General features: G+C 38.8%; 1 protein-coding gene and 1 pseudogene across 1 annotated transcript in view; both read left to right on the top strand.

Annotated features, from left to right (window-relative positions):
- The window catches only part of CTNND2 (catenin delta 2), a 990,776-nt gene that overhangs the window by 235,043 nt on the left and 742,075 nt on the right, over nt 1–13,658 (top strand). The gene's annotated exons all lie outside the window — the stretch shown is intronic.
- Nucleotides 5,039–6,237, top strand: LOC143646119 (L-lactate dehydrogenase B chain-like; annotated as a pseudogene).

The raw sequence follows: 13,658 nt of genomic DNA, 5'->3' as shown, positions 1-13,658 counted from the left end.
CTACTTCAGTTTTCAAGGTAATTTGATGTAACTGACCCTTTATTTCTTTATGATGACAGACTCTTAACAGCTTCTCCTTATCAAATGTCACTGTATCACCATAATAAAGTAGGGAAGTGGTGTTGCTGAACATCTGTTAGACTATTTCTGCAATACAGTGGTTATTAACTGCATCAAACTATGGCCTATGAATGAATTATCCATAGTATATATGAAAAAATAATGTAAGACAATATTATCTACCATAACATTCACAGGTTGTTTTATTCAAAGGTACCATTAAGATATGAAAGGCTATGGCACTGACAGGAGTTACGTGATAGAAAAATTATTTAAGATATATTTTATAATTGTCATAAAATAAAATCTTAGTAAAATATCACATGGCAATTCGAGGGCAACACAATTAATCCACAAATAAATGTGGAGAGCAAAAGAGATTTCAATGCTCTCATAACTTTCATAGGACACTTCATCATTTTAAATATTCTATTTCATTATTCATTCTGTAACAAATCTTGATTACCTGCATAGGTGCAGCAGGAATGGAAATTTGACATATAGCCTTCCTACATTTGGTTTGTTGGAAATTTCATAAGGAATCTGAGTTTGAATTTTAAAAAGCCTCTCCAGGATATGGACTGAAGCCAAGAACTCCCCACCAGATTTTACCTGCAGTATCTATAGATTTGAATGAATTCCTGTTATAACAATGTCCTCAACTATCATATGGCTCCTGGGTAGGAAGTGACCTTCCTTATTCACCTGTAATGCTGGGAAATCTATAAACCAGGTACTACACCAGTTTTTCCAAGAGGGTTTTGTAAGCATTGGCTACTTTAAGTCAAGTTAGCATCATAAAAGCATATGGACAACACATGTATGGAATGTTTGGATGTTAAGAATGTTTGTATGTGAAGATTTAATCAATAAAAATATTGAAAAAAAAAAAAGAAAAGAGATGGTGTTCTGTATATGTAACCAGTTAAAGGGGAAACACTGGGATGGTGGTATTTAGCAGGTGAAAGAAAAACTACCTTCATTTTCTACATTGGATTTTTTAAACCATTTTTGTCTACACTTCTATTATCTTTATAATAAAAATCTGATATATGTTTAAAAAAAAGTGTATGGACATCTGATTATAATTGAGCATCATTCATAGATATGACATTCCAATCTAAGCAATGGTTCTATAACCATTTGGGTTTGCTAAAGCTGCCAGAATGCAATATACCAGAAATGGAATGCTTTTTAAAAAAGAAGGACATTTTTTATGTTGCAAGTGTACAGGTCTAAGGCTATAAAAATGTCCAAACTAAGGCTTCCAGATAAAGATACTTTGACTTAAAGATGGGTCCAGAACACTTCTGTCAATTGGGAAGGCAGATGGCCGGCATCTGCTGGAGTCTTTGGCTTCTTGTTTCAAATAACTACCCTGGGGGCATTTTCTTTCTTCATCTCCAAACCTTGGCCCGTGTCAGCCCTGAAACTTTTTCAAAATGGTTCCCTCTTAAAGGGCTCCTCAGAAAGCAACCTCACCTTGAATGGGTGGGGACACATCTCCATGAGCACCACTTTATCAAAAGGTCTCACCCACAAGTGGGTTGATCACATCTCCATGAAAACAACTTAAACAAAATATCCCACCCAACAGTACTGAATGAAGATTAAAGAAGATGGCTTTCTGGGTTATACAGTAGTTTCAAAACAGCACAATAACCAGTGATTCCAATTATGTCTGTTATCAAGTAGATTCTTATTGAAACTGAAATAATTACATGACCATGAAAATAAGACCACTCAAAAAGTTTCCAAATTCCAGAGAAAGCAGGTGAGAAGAAAAGGTAAATGTTTCTTTTCTATTTACAAAGGCATAGTATAATAAATTATTCTTAGTTATAGATAGCTTAAGAGAAAAGAGAAAGGGGACCCTTATATCCAGAAAATAGAATACTAAAGAAAGTGAAAGGGACCCTGTGAGTCTTGGATCTTTGCCTACTGTGGTGAGAAGGACACTTGTCACACCAGTTTGGTCACCAAAAAGTGATTTATTAGCAGGGGTGACAGCAAACTTCATAGCCTCAATTCTGCCTGCTTGAACTTGAGAAACCTGGGGCTTTGTTAAAATCAAACAGAGAGAGGTAGAGACAAGGAAGTTTGGGATATTGGCATATTTACTGCTTAATAAATATCTAAATTAGCAACTGCAGTTTAGTTATTATCGTTGTCTGTTTAAAATATTCAGATTAGGGAGACTTCAGATCCAACCAAAACGTAAAGTTAGGTGTGCACAGCAGCATTCCATCATAAAATAGAAGTGGTATATATGAGATAGGGCTCAGCTCAGTCAGGTCTGAAGGTACAAGTAAGTCGCATGAGAAAATGGCCCAAATACCCATGACCCCACTCCTGCCACATTACCTTCTCTTTCCCAGCCCACAGCTATAGCCTCATGGGGAGTTCCTTACAATCAGTTGATTGAGGAAAAGAACACTATGGCCAGGTTTACTGATGGTTATGTGTGGCATGCACATACCACCTGAAGATAGACAGCTGCAGCACTGCAGCCTCTTTTTGGGATGTCCCTGAAGGACAGTGGTGAGGGGAAATCCTCCCAGTGGGCAGAACTTCGAGCAGTGCACCTAGGTGTTCATTTTGCTTGGAAGAACTGGCAAGAGGTGCATTTATATACTTATGAACTATTGTTAACGGTTTGGCTTGGATGGTCAGGGGTTTGGAACATGATTGGTATTCTAGTTTGCTAGCAGCCGGAATGCAATATACCAGAAACAGAATGACTTTAAAAAAGGGGGATTTAATAAGGTTCTAGTTTTACAGTTCTAAGGCCGAGAAAATATCCCTATTACAACAAGTCTATAGAAATGTCCAATCAAAGGCATCCAGGGAAAGATACCTTGGTTCAGGAAGGCCAGTGAAGTTCAGGGTTTCTCTCTCAAGTGAGAAGGCACATGGTAAACACAGTTAGGGCTTCTGTCTCAGCTGGAAGGGCACATGGTGAACACGGCATCATCTACTAACTTTCTCTCCTGGCTTCCGGTTTCATGAAGCTCCCCAGGAGGTATTTTCCTTCTTCATCTCCAAAGGTTGCTGGCTGGTGGACTCTGCTTCATGGTGCTACAGCATTCTCTGCTCTCTCTAAATCTCCCATTCTCCAAAATGTTTCCTCTTTTATAGGACTCCAATAAACCAACCAAGACCCACCCAAATGGGTGGAGACATGTTGTCACATAATCCAGTTTAGCAACCACTCTTGACTAAATCACATCATCCAGGGAGATGATCTGATTACAGTTTCAAACATACAGTATTGAATAGGGATTATTCTACCTTTATGAAATGGGATTTTGATTAAAACATGGCTTTTCTAGGGAGCATGCATCCTTTCAGATCAGCACAATTGGAAAATTGATGAAAAGAGGTCTGGGAAGAGATATGTGGGCAAAAAATATGAACATATTTGTGTCCCATGTGAATGCTCACCATAGATGACTTCAGTAGAGGAGGATTTTAATAATCAAGTGGATAAGATGACATGTTCTATGAATATTGGTTGTCCTCTTTCCCCAGCCACTCCTGTCTTTGCCCAATGGGCTCATGAACAAAGTGAACATGGTGGTAGAGATGGAGGTTATGCATGGACTCCAAAACATGGACTCCCACTCCCCAAGGCTGACCTGGCTTCAGCGACTGCTGAGTGCCCAACCTGCCAGCAGCTGAGCCCCACACTCAGTCCCTAAATGGCACTATTCCCCAAGGTGATCAGCTTCCTAACTGGTGACAAATTAATTACATTGGACATTATAGAAGGAGCAGTAATTTGTTCTAAGTAGAATAGATACATATTCCAGATATGGGTTAGCCTTCCCTACAAACAGTGCTTCTGCCAAAACTACCATCTGTGGACTTATGGAATGCCTTATCCACCATCATGGTATTCTGCATAGCCTTGTTTTTTGATTAAGGAAACCACTTCACCTCAAATGAAGCGTGGGAATTGGCATATGATTATGAAAGTCTCTTACCATGTTTCTAATCATCCTGAAGTAGCTTGATTGATAAAATGATAGAACAGCATTTTGAAGATGCAATAATGGTGCCAACTAGGTGGCCAATACCTTTCAGGTGTGGGGCAACATTCTCCAGGAGATGGTGATGCTCATCGGAGCTCTGATTCATCCTTCACTCTATGGTGCTGTTTCTCCCCTAGCCGGGATTCACTGGTCCAGGAATCAAGGGGTGAGAAATGGGAGTGACACCACTCACTATTACCCCCAGTGATCCACTAGGAAAATTTTGCTTATTGTCTCTGCAACCTTAGGCTCTGCTCATTTACGAGTTCCATTAGGAGGAATGATTCCACCAGGTAACACAACAGTGATTCCACTGAGCTGGAAGTTAAGACTGCCACCTGGCTGTTGTGTGTCTCATGTCTCTGAATCAACAAGTAAAGAAAGGGATTACTGTAGTGACGGGGTGATTGATTCTGATTATTTAGGGCAAATAGAACTGAAACTGCACAATGGCAGTAAAGAAGAGTATGCCTGGAATACAGGAGATCCCCTAGGAAACCAAATTCTAGTTTTGCATCCGTATACTATTTGATATTAAAGCCCTTTAAAAAAATTGTATAAGTAACCCATCAAGTCTTAGCATATTTTGAACATGACAGAATTATTTTCTGTGAGCCTTCTTTAATTTTCCATATCTATTCAGATTATGTCCTCACTTTCCTCTTTTCATTCTGGAAAAACTTGCTATTTTACTTTAGAGCAAGTTAACTCTCCTTAACAAACACACATCTTTTGGTGGGGCCCCACCTTCTCCTGCCTCCCTGCTGTTCCTGCATCTGCAGAAGCACGTGCAGCTGAATTTGTCTTTGCCACCAGACTCATACAGCAGTCCTGAGAGCCCTCTCCTCCTCCAGTGCACAGTGGCCACTCTTAAGGAAAAACTGATTGCCCCCATTGCAGAAGAAGAGGCAACAGTCCCAAACAAGAAGATCACTGTAGTGGGTGTTGAACAAGTTGGTATGGCATGTGCCATCAGCATTCTTGGAAAGTCTCTGGCTGATAAATTTAGCCTTGTGGATGTTTTTGGAAGATAAGCTGAAAGGAGAGATGATGGATCTGCAGCATGGAAGCTTGTTTCTTCACCTAAAGTTGTGCAGATAAAGATTACTCTGTGGCTGCTAACTCTAAGATTCTCATGGTAACTGCAGGAGTCCATCAGCAAGAGGAAGAGAGTTACCCCAACCTAGTTCAGTGGAACGTTAATGTATTCAAATTCATTATTCCTCAGATAGCCAGGTACAGTCCTGACTGCATCATAATTGTGGATTCCAACCCAGTGGATATTCTAATATACGTTACCTGCAAACTAAGTGGATTTACCAAATACCCTGTGATTGGAAGTGGGTGCAATCTGGATTCTGCTAGATTGTGTTGCCTCAGGGCTGAAAAACTTGGCATTCATCCCAGCAGCTGCCATGGATAGAATTTGGGAGAACATGGAGGCTCAAATATGGCTGTGGAGTGGAGTGAATGTGGCAGGAGTTTCTCTCCAGGAACAGAATCCAGAAAGGGGAATAGATAATGACTGAAAATTGGGAGGAAGTGCATAATTTTGTCAAAAGTGCCTATGAAGTCATCAAGCTAAAAGAATATACCAACTGGGCTGTTGGATAAAGTGTGGTTGATTTGATTCAATCCATGTTTAAAAATCTATCCAGGATTCATTTACTCACAACAATGGTGAAGGGGATGTATGCATTGAGAATGAAAATGTTCTGTGTATCCTGAACACCCGGGGATTAACCAGTGTTATCAACCGGAAGCTGAAGGATTATGAAGTTGTCAATTATTCAGGAAGAGTGCAGATACCTTTTGGGACATCCAAAAGGACCTAAAAGACCTATGACATTTGAGTTCTATGCTATGGAAATTTAAAATCTGTAATGTGGTTAACGTTGAGCCATCAGTTATCATCAATGTACATGTATCACAGTTTGCTTTTATCTTCCATAAATATGTGAATTTGGGCCCACAGAATCAGATCAAATGTTGGTTTAATACTTGCAATAGGAGCCCTTGAACAAATAAAACTATTTAGTGTGAAAAAAAAAAAACAAAAACTATTGTAGTGTGAACAAAAAAATCTTGCATACTTATTTTTAGCTAAATCTAAGGTTATAAGTTACAAAAAAGTTCTTGGAAACAGTTGTTAAGTCAGTATACTCTAAAATACAATGAGTATTGTAATAAAATCGGTCAGAATAAAGATTCAATTTCCTTAAATGCAAATTTACATTTTTCATCATCTTAAATATCTAATAAACATAATGTGAGCCGATTTTATTGGTAAACCTTTATATGGTTAGAAAGAACATGCTCAAGGAGAATATAAATATATGCTTACACTTTTCATAATACTCAGAAGGTATCACATTTTTATTTAAACTAGCAATACAAAATTAGTCTCATTGGACAAAAATTTATCTTGATTATGTGAAATTGAATTTAAAAAACATTTGGGTTAGTTGCTATAAGAATACTTTTTAAATATTGGATTATTAGAAATCCAGTTTTCTTAATTTCTGGAATTCTAGGAATATTTAATTTATGTAAGTGCTCACTTATTTCTAAACCAATTAAAATAGAGCTCCTATAAGGGATTTTGTAAGTTAATTTAGTAATATTATCTGGAGGTAGGAAAATGGTCTTGATGCATACTTACATATTTGCATATATACATATGAACATACATATAGAAACAAATGAATTGTAGCTTCTAAAATTTCAGCTACAGGTCAGGCAATAAATACAAAAATACAAATTCTACTCTACTATAAATAAGTAGACTTTTCATACTAGTTCCCTAATTACAGTTTACTAGGATTGTGTTTCTATAAGATGCGCAAGTTAAGGTTACCTTCTCAATATGAAAGCTAAAGCTTCCCCACCAACATTTATAGAGGAGACATTTATGACTTTCTTTGCCCTGATGTTAATCTCATGGAGACCATGGACTAAGTTTTCAGCGAGAGACCAAGGAGAGACTAAATGGTTATCTGGGTGTCTCTAAAGTTCATCCTTGGAGCTAAAGCATCTCATCTGTATCCAGTTAGATTTTACAGCCTCAAGTGGTTGTTTTTGGGGTCCTTAAGCATCTGAAGAGACCCTCGTGTTGGTTGGTGAGGGTAGGGAGTTGAGGGGCTACAGTGGGAAGGCAGAAGTCTGTCAGGGGTGGGTAGAGGGGTTAAAGAAGTAGGGGAGTTACATAGGGACAGATTAAAGGATTTAAAGGAGTTGAAGGTCAGGTTGAAGGTGGTGGCAAACAGAAGTCAGGAAGAGTAGGGGTGATGGGAAAGGAGAGTCTTATATGAACAAGCATGGGGAGATCTCAAGCCTCCTGATGAGACCATGGGAGGTCCAAATTGTCTGATTTCAGAAAGAGGACAGGATTATCACCAGAGTGGTGAAGCATATAATCACCCAGAGTCTTCAAAGAAGGAGAATGAGAAGACTGAAATTTTCTCACAGTGAAGGAAGACACCAAAATAAGAAACTCAAACTCAAGTGAGAGCTTAACAGAGAACATCAAAATTCAAACAAGATCTCAACAGACAGAGGTCTCACTGAAGAGTCAGGAAATAATCTGCTCCAGAATTAGAGAGTAAATCCCACTCAAAAAGAATCAAGACAGCTTCCATGCAGGAGGATATTCACTCAGATAAAAAAGAGAAAGGGTTCTGCTTAACAGAAAGAGTCAGGGAGTTGTTACTGAACCAAGACGGTGGATTCTTTGCCCCATGAGCTCAGTGACCAATTCCTGAAATACCAGGGTTTCAAAGAGAAAAAGAAGTTATTGTTAAGCATGAAGCAGGAGATCAGATGGTGGACTGGCCCAATATCTGTCTCCCCAAACTGTAACAATTCTTATGTTTGTATAGTATCAGAGGATGGGCAGGTTTTAGGATAGTGAGCACAATGGTTCCCGATGATATAATTAGAGGTGATGTGATTATTGAATATGTGTAGATTGAGTGCTTGCTTAGTCACAGGACATATGTAAGAAAATGTCAGCCTTAATATGATGATGGGTGATTTTTAGTACTATGATGAAGTCCACATCACTTATAGGTTCAAGTCCAAGCTACTGCATATGTTAGGCAGACACATTTTATTAGACCCAGTTTTGGTTAACAATATAACTTTGGAATTGGAGTGGGTTTGTTCTGGGCTGACCCAAGGCCTTCATTAATAAACATTGGGGAGTGTCTTTAGTGATTACAAGACTACAAAGTTGAAAAACTAGATAAAATAAGTACAAGTGAAGGTTAATCACAAGATTTTTACAATCGCAAGAGCACAAGATAAAGGCTATACAATCACTTTTGAAGATCGAGCCATTGTACTAAAGTTCAAAGACTTCAGGTATTTCCCTCTGTTTACTCCAATATATCACAAAGCAAAAGGGAGTGTCTATATAATGATTCATAGCCATAATCATCCCTTAAATCCTAATTTCTCGATTACAGAGTGAATGTCCACTCTAAAAAGCCAAGAAGAGTTCTATGAGGTTGTTTCCTACTCAAACAGAAGGAATCCAGGAGTGAATCCCAAGTTGAACAGAATCAAGGAATCAAAACTAAACAAGCAACAACAAATAAATAAAAAATAGGGACTTCCTGGAAGATGGCGGCTTAGTAAGACGCGCGGATCTTAGTTTCTTCTCCAGGACACCTACTAGGGGAGTAGAAACGATACAGAAAGCGCCCAAAGCCACAACAGAGATAAAAAAGACAGCGTACCCCATCCTGGAACGGCTGGCTGGCTGAGAGAAGCAGCTCGGGTGAGATCGCCGAGGCGCGCGGGCCTTACCGGGCGGGGTGGCAAGCGGCCGGAGTTACTCCCTTCCCCCTTCCCGGGCCGGCTGGGAGAATTGGAGAGGTGGTCCCCTGAAACCAAGGCGACTGGCGCCCACACCACGCGCAGCCCCCGGACCAACTGAGAGAATTGGATCGGAAACCCCCAGGCCGCGGAGAACAGTGACGGGTGGGGGAGGCCCCTTCCAAACCCGTGACTCCCGGGGAACGTGCACTCTCTCGGGCGGGCCGCTGCCGCTGGCGCCCTCCCGCCACGCTTGTTGCCCAGGGCCGACTAGGAAATTCGGACGGGCTCTTTCCCTGGCTGCGGCGACCAGCAACCCTCCCTGCGTTCGGACCGAGGGCCGGCTCAAGCCGCTTCGGCTAGCGAACCCCCAGGACGGCGAGAGTTTTCCAAAGTTTAAGGTCCCACAGCACCTTTTACTGGTGGGACCCGCAGACAAACGTGTGCCACGAGCGCCACCTACTGGGCAGGATAAGAAAAATAGAACCCAGAGATTTCACAGAAAAATATTACAACCTTGCTGGGTCCAACACCAAGAGAAATCTGAATAAATGCCCAGACGCCAGCAGCAGAAGATAACTGTCCACGCTCAAAAGATTGAGAATATGGCCCAGTCAAAGGAACAAACCAATAGCTCAAATGAGACACAAGAGCTGAGACAACTAATCCTGAATATACGAACAGAAATGGAAAACCTCTTCAAAAATGAAATCGATAAATTGAGGGAGGACATGAAGAGGACATGGGCTGAACATGAAGAAATAGAAAAACTGAAAAAACAAATCGCAGAACTTATGGAAGTGAAGGATAAAGTAGCAAACATAGAAAAAATAATGGATAGCTACAATGATAGATTTAAAGAGACAGAAGATAGAATTAGTGATTTGGAGGATGGAACATCTGAATTCCAAAAAGAAACAGAAACTATCGGGAAAAGAATGGAAAAATTTGAACAGGGTATCAGGGAACTCAAGGACAATATGAACCGCACAAATATACGTGTTGTGGGTGTCCCAGAAGGAGAAGAGAAGGGAAAAGGAGGAGAAAAACTAATGGAAGAAATTTTCACTGAAAATTTCCCAACTCTTATGAAAGACCTAAAATTACAGATCCAAGAAGTGCAGCGCACCCCAAAGAGATTAGACCCAAATAGGCGTTCTCCAAGACACTTACTAGTTAGAATGTCAGAGGTCAAAGAGAAAGAGAAGATCTTGAAAGCAGCAAGAGAAAAACAATCCATTACATACAAGGGAAACCCAATAAGACTTTGTGTAGATTTCTCAGCAGAAACCATGGAAGCTAGAAGACAGTGGGATGATATATTTAAAATACTAAAAGAGAAAAACTGCCAACCAAGACTCCTATATCCAGCAAAATTGTCCTTCAAATGAGGGAGAAATTAAAACATTCTCAGACAAAAAGTCACTGAAAGAATTTGTGACCAAGAGACCAGCTCTGCAAGAAATACTAAAGGGAGCACTAGAGTCAGATACAAAAAGACAGAAGAGAGAGATATGGAAAAGAGTGTAGAAAGAAGGAAAATCAGATATGATATATATAATACAAAAGGCAAAATGTTAGAGGAAAATATTATCCAAACAGTAATAACACTAAATGTCAATGGACTGAATTCCCCAATCAAAAGACATAGATTGGCAGAATGGATTAAAAAACAGGATCCTTCTATATGCTGTCTACAGGAAACACATCTTAGACCCAAAGATAAACATAGGTTGAAAGTGAAAGGTTGGGAAAAGATATTTCATGCAAATAACAACCAGAAAAGAGCAGGAGTGGCTATACTAATATCCAACAAATTAGACTTCAAATGTAAAACAGTTAAAAGAGACAAAGAAGGACACTATATACTAATAAAAGGAACAATTAAACAAGAAGACATAACAATCATAAATATTTACGCACCGAATCAGAATGCCCCAAAATACGTGAGGAATATACTGCAAACACTGAAAAGGGAAATAGGCTCATATACCATAATAGTTGGAGACTTCAACTCATCACTCTCATCAAGGGACAGAACATCTAGACAGAGGATCAACAAAGAAATAGAGAATCTGAATATTACTATAAATGAACTAGACTTAATAGACATTTATAGGACATTACATCCCACAACAGCAGGATACACCTTTTTCTCAAGTGCTCATGGATCATTTTCAAAGATAGACCATATGCTGGGTCACAAAGCAAGTCTTAACAAATTTAAAAAGATTGAAATCTTACACAACACTTTCTCGGACCATAAAGGAATGATGTTGGAAATCAATAATAGGCAGAGTGCCAGAAAATTCACAAATACGTGGAGGCTCAACAACACACTCCTAAACAACGACTGGGTCAAAGAAGAAATTGCTAGAGAAATTAGCAAATACCTCGAGGCGAATGAAAATGAAAACACAACATATCAAAACTTATGGGACGCAGCAAAGGCAGTGCTAAGAGGGAAATTTATTGCTCTAAATGCCTATATCAGAAAAGAAGAAAAGGCAAAAATTCAGGAATTAACTATCCATTTGGAAGAAGTGGAGAAAGAACAGCAAGCTAACCCCAAAGCAAGCAAAAGGAAAGAAATAACAAAGATTAGAGCACAAATAAATGAAATTGAAAACATGAAAACAATAGAGAAAATCAATAAGGCCAGAAGTTGGTTCTATGAGAAAATCAATAAGATTGATGGGCCCTTAGCAAGATTGACAAAAAGAAGAAGAGAGAGGATGCAAATAAATAAGATCAGAAATGGAAGAGGAGACATAACTACTGACCTCACAGAAATAAAGGAGGTAATAACAGGATACTATGAACAACTTTACGCTAATAAATACAACAATTTAGAGGAAATGGACGGGTTCCTGGAAAGACATGAACAACCAACTTTGACTCAAGAAGACATAGATGACCTCAACAAACCAATCACAAGTAAAGAAATTGAATTAGTCATTCAAAAGCTTCCTAAAAAGAAAAGTCCAGGACCAGATGGCTTCACATGTGAATTCTACCAAACGTTCCAGAAAGAATTAGTACCAATTCTCTTCAAACTCTTCAAAAAAATCGAAGTGGAGGGAAAACTACCTAATTCATTCTATGAAGCCAACATCACCCTCATACCAAAACCAGGCAAAGATATTACAAAAAAAGAAAACTACAGACCAATCTCTCTAATGAATACAGATGCAAAAATCCTCAATAAAATTCTAGCAAATCGTATCCAACAGCACATTAAAAGAATTATACATCATGACCAAGTAGGATTCATCCCAGGTATGCAAGGATGGTTCAACATAAGAAAATCAATTAATGTAATACACCATATCAACAAATCAAAGCAGAAAAATCACATGATCATCTCAATTGATGCAGAGAAGGCATTCGACAAGATTCAACATCCTTTCCTGTTGAAAACACTTCAAAAGATAGGAATACAAGGGAACTTCCTTAAAATGATAGAGGGAATATATGAAAAACCCACAGCTAATATCATCCTCAATGGGGAAAAATTGAAAACTTTCCCCCTAAGATCAGGAACAAGACAAGGATGTCCACTATCACCACTATTATTCAACATTGTGTTGGAGGTTCTAGCCAGAGCAATTAGAAAAGAAAAAGAAATACAAGGCATCAAAATTGGAAAGGAAGAAGTAAAACTATCACTGTTTGCAGATGATATGATACTATATGTCGAAAACCCGGAAAAATCCACAATAAAACTACTAGAGCTAATAAATGAGTACAGCAAAGTAGCAGGTTACAAGATCAACATTCAAAAATCTGTAGCATTTCTATACACTAGTAAGAAACAAGCTGAGGGGGAAATCAAGAAACGAATCCCATTCACAATTGCAACTAAAAGAATAAAATACCTAGGAATAAATTTAACTAAAGAGACAAAAAACCTATATAAAGAAAACTACAAAAAACTGCTAAAAGAAATCACAGAAGACCTAAATAGATGGAAGGGCATACCGTGTTCATGGATTGGAAGACTAAATATAGTTAAGATGTCAATCCTACCTAAATTGATTTACAGATTCAATGCAATACCAATCAAAATCCCAACAACTTATTTTTCAGAAATAGAAAAACCAATAAGCAAATTTATCTGGAAGGGCAGGGTGCCCCGAATTGCTAAAAACATCTTGAGGAAAAAAAACGAAGCTGGAGGTCTCGCGCTGCCTGACTTTAAGGCATATTATGAAGCCACAGTGGTCAAAACAGCATGGTATTGGCATAAAGATAGATATATCGACCAATGGAATCGAATAGAGTGCTCAGATATAGACCCTCTCATCTATGGACATTTGATCTTTGATAAGGCAGTCAAGCCAACTCACCTGGGACAGAGCAGTCTCTTCAATAAATGGTGCCTAGAGAACTGGATATCCATATGCAAAAGAATGAAAGAAGACCCATCTCTCACACCCTATACAAAAGTTAACTCAAAATGGATCAAAGATCTAAACATTAGGTCTAAGACCATAAAACAGTTAGAGGAAAATGTAGGGAGATATCTTATGGATCTTACAACTGGAGGCGGTTTTATGGACCTTAAACCTAAAGCAAGAGCACTGAAGAAGGAAATAAATAAATGGGAACTCCTCAAAATTAAACACTTTTGTGCATCAAAGAACTTCATCAAGAAAGTAGAAAGACAGCCTTCACAATGGGAGACAATATTTGGAAATGATATATCAGATAAAGGTCTAGTATCCAGAATTTATAAAGAGATTG

Source organism: Tamandua tetradactyla, chromosome 9, assembly GCF_023851605.1.
Source record: "Tamandua tetradactyla isolate mTamTet1 chromosome 9, mTamTet1.pri, whole genome shotgun sequence".
Taxonomy (NCBI): Eukaryota; Metazoa; Chordata; class Mammalia; order Pilosa; family Myrmecophagidae; genus Tamandua; species Tamandua tetradactyla.
This window is presented reverse-complemented; position numbering and strand designations above follow the sequence as displayed.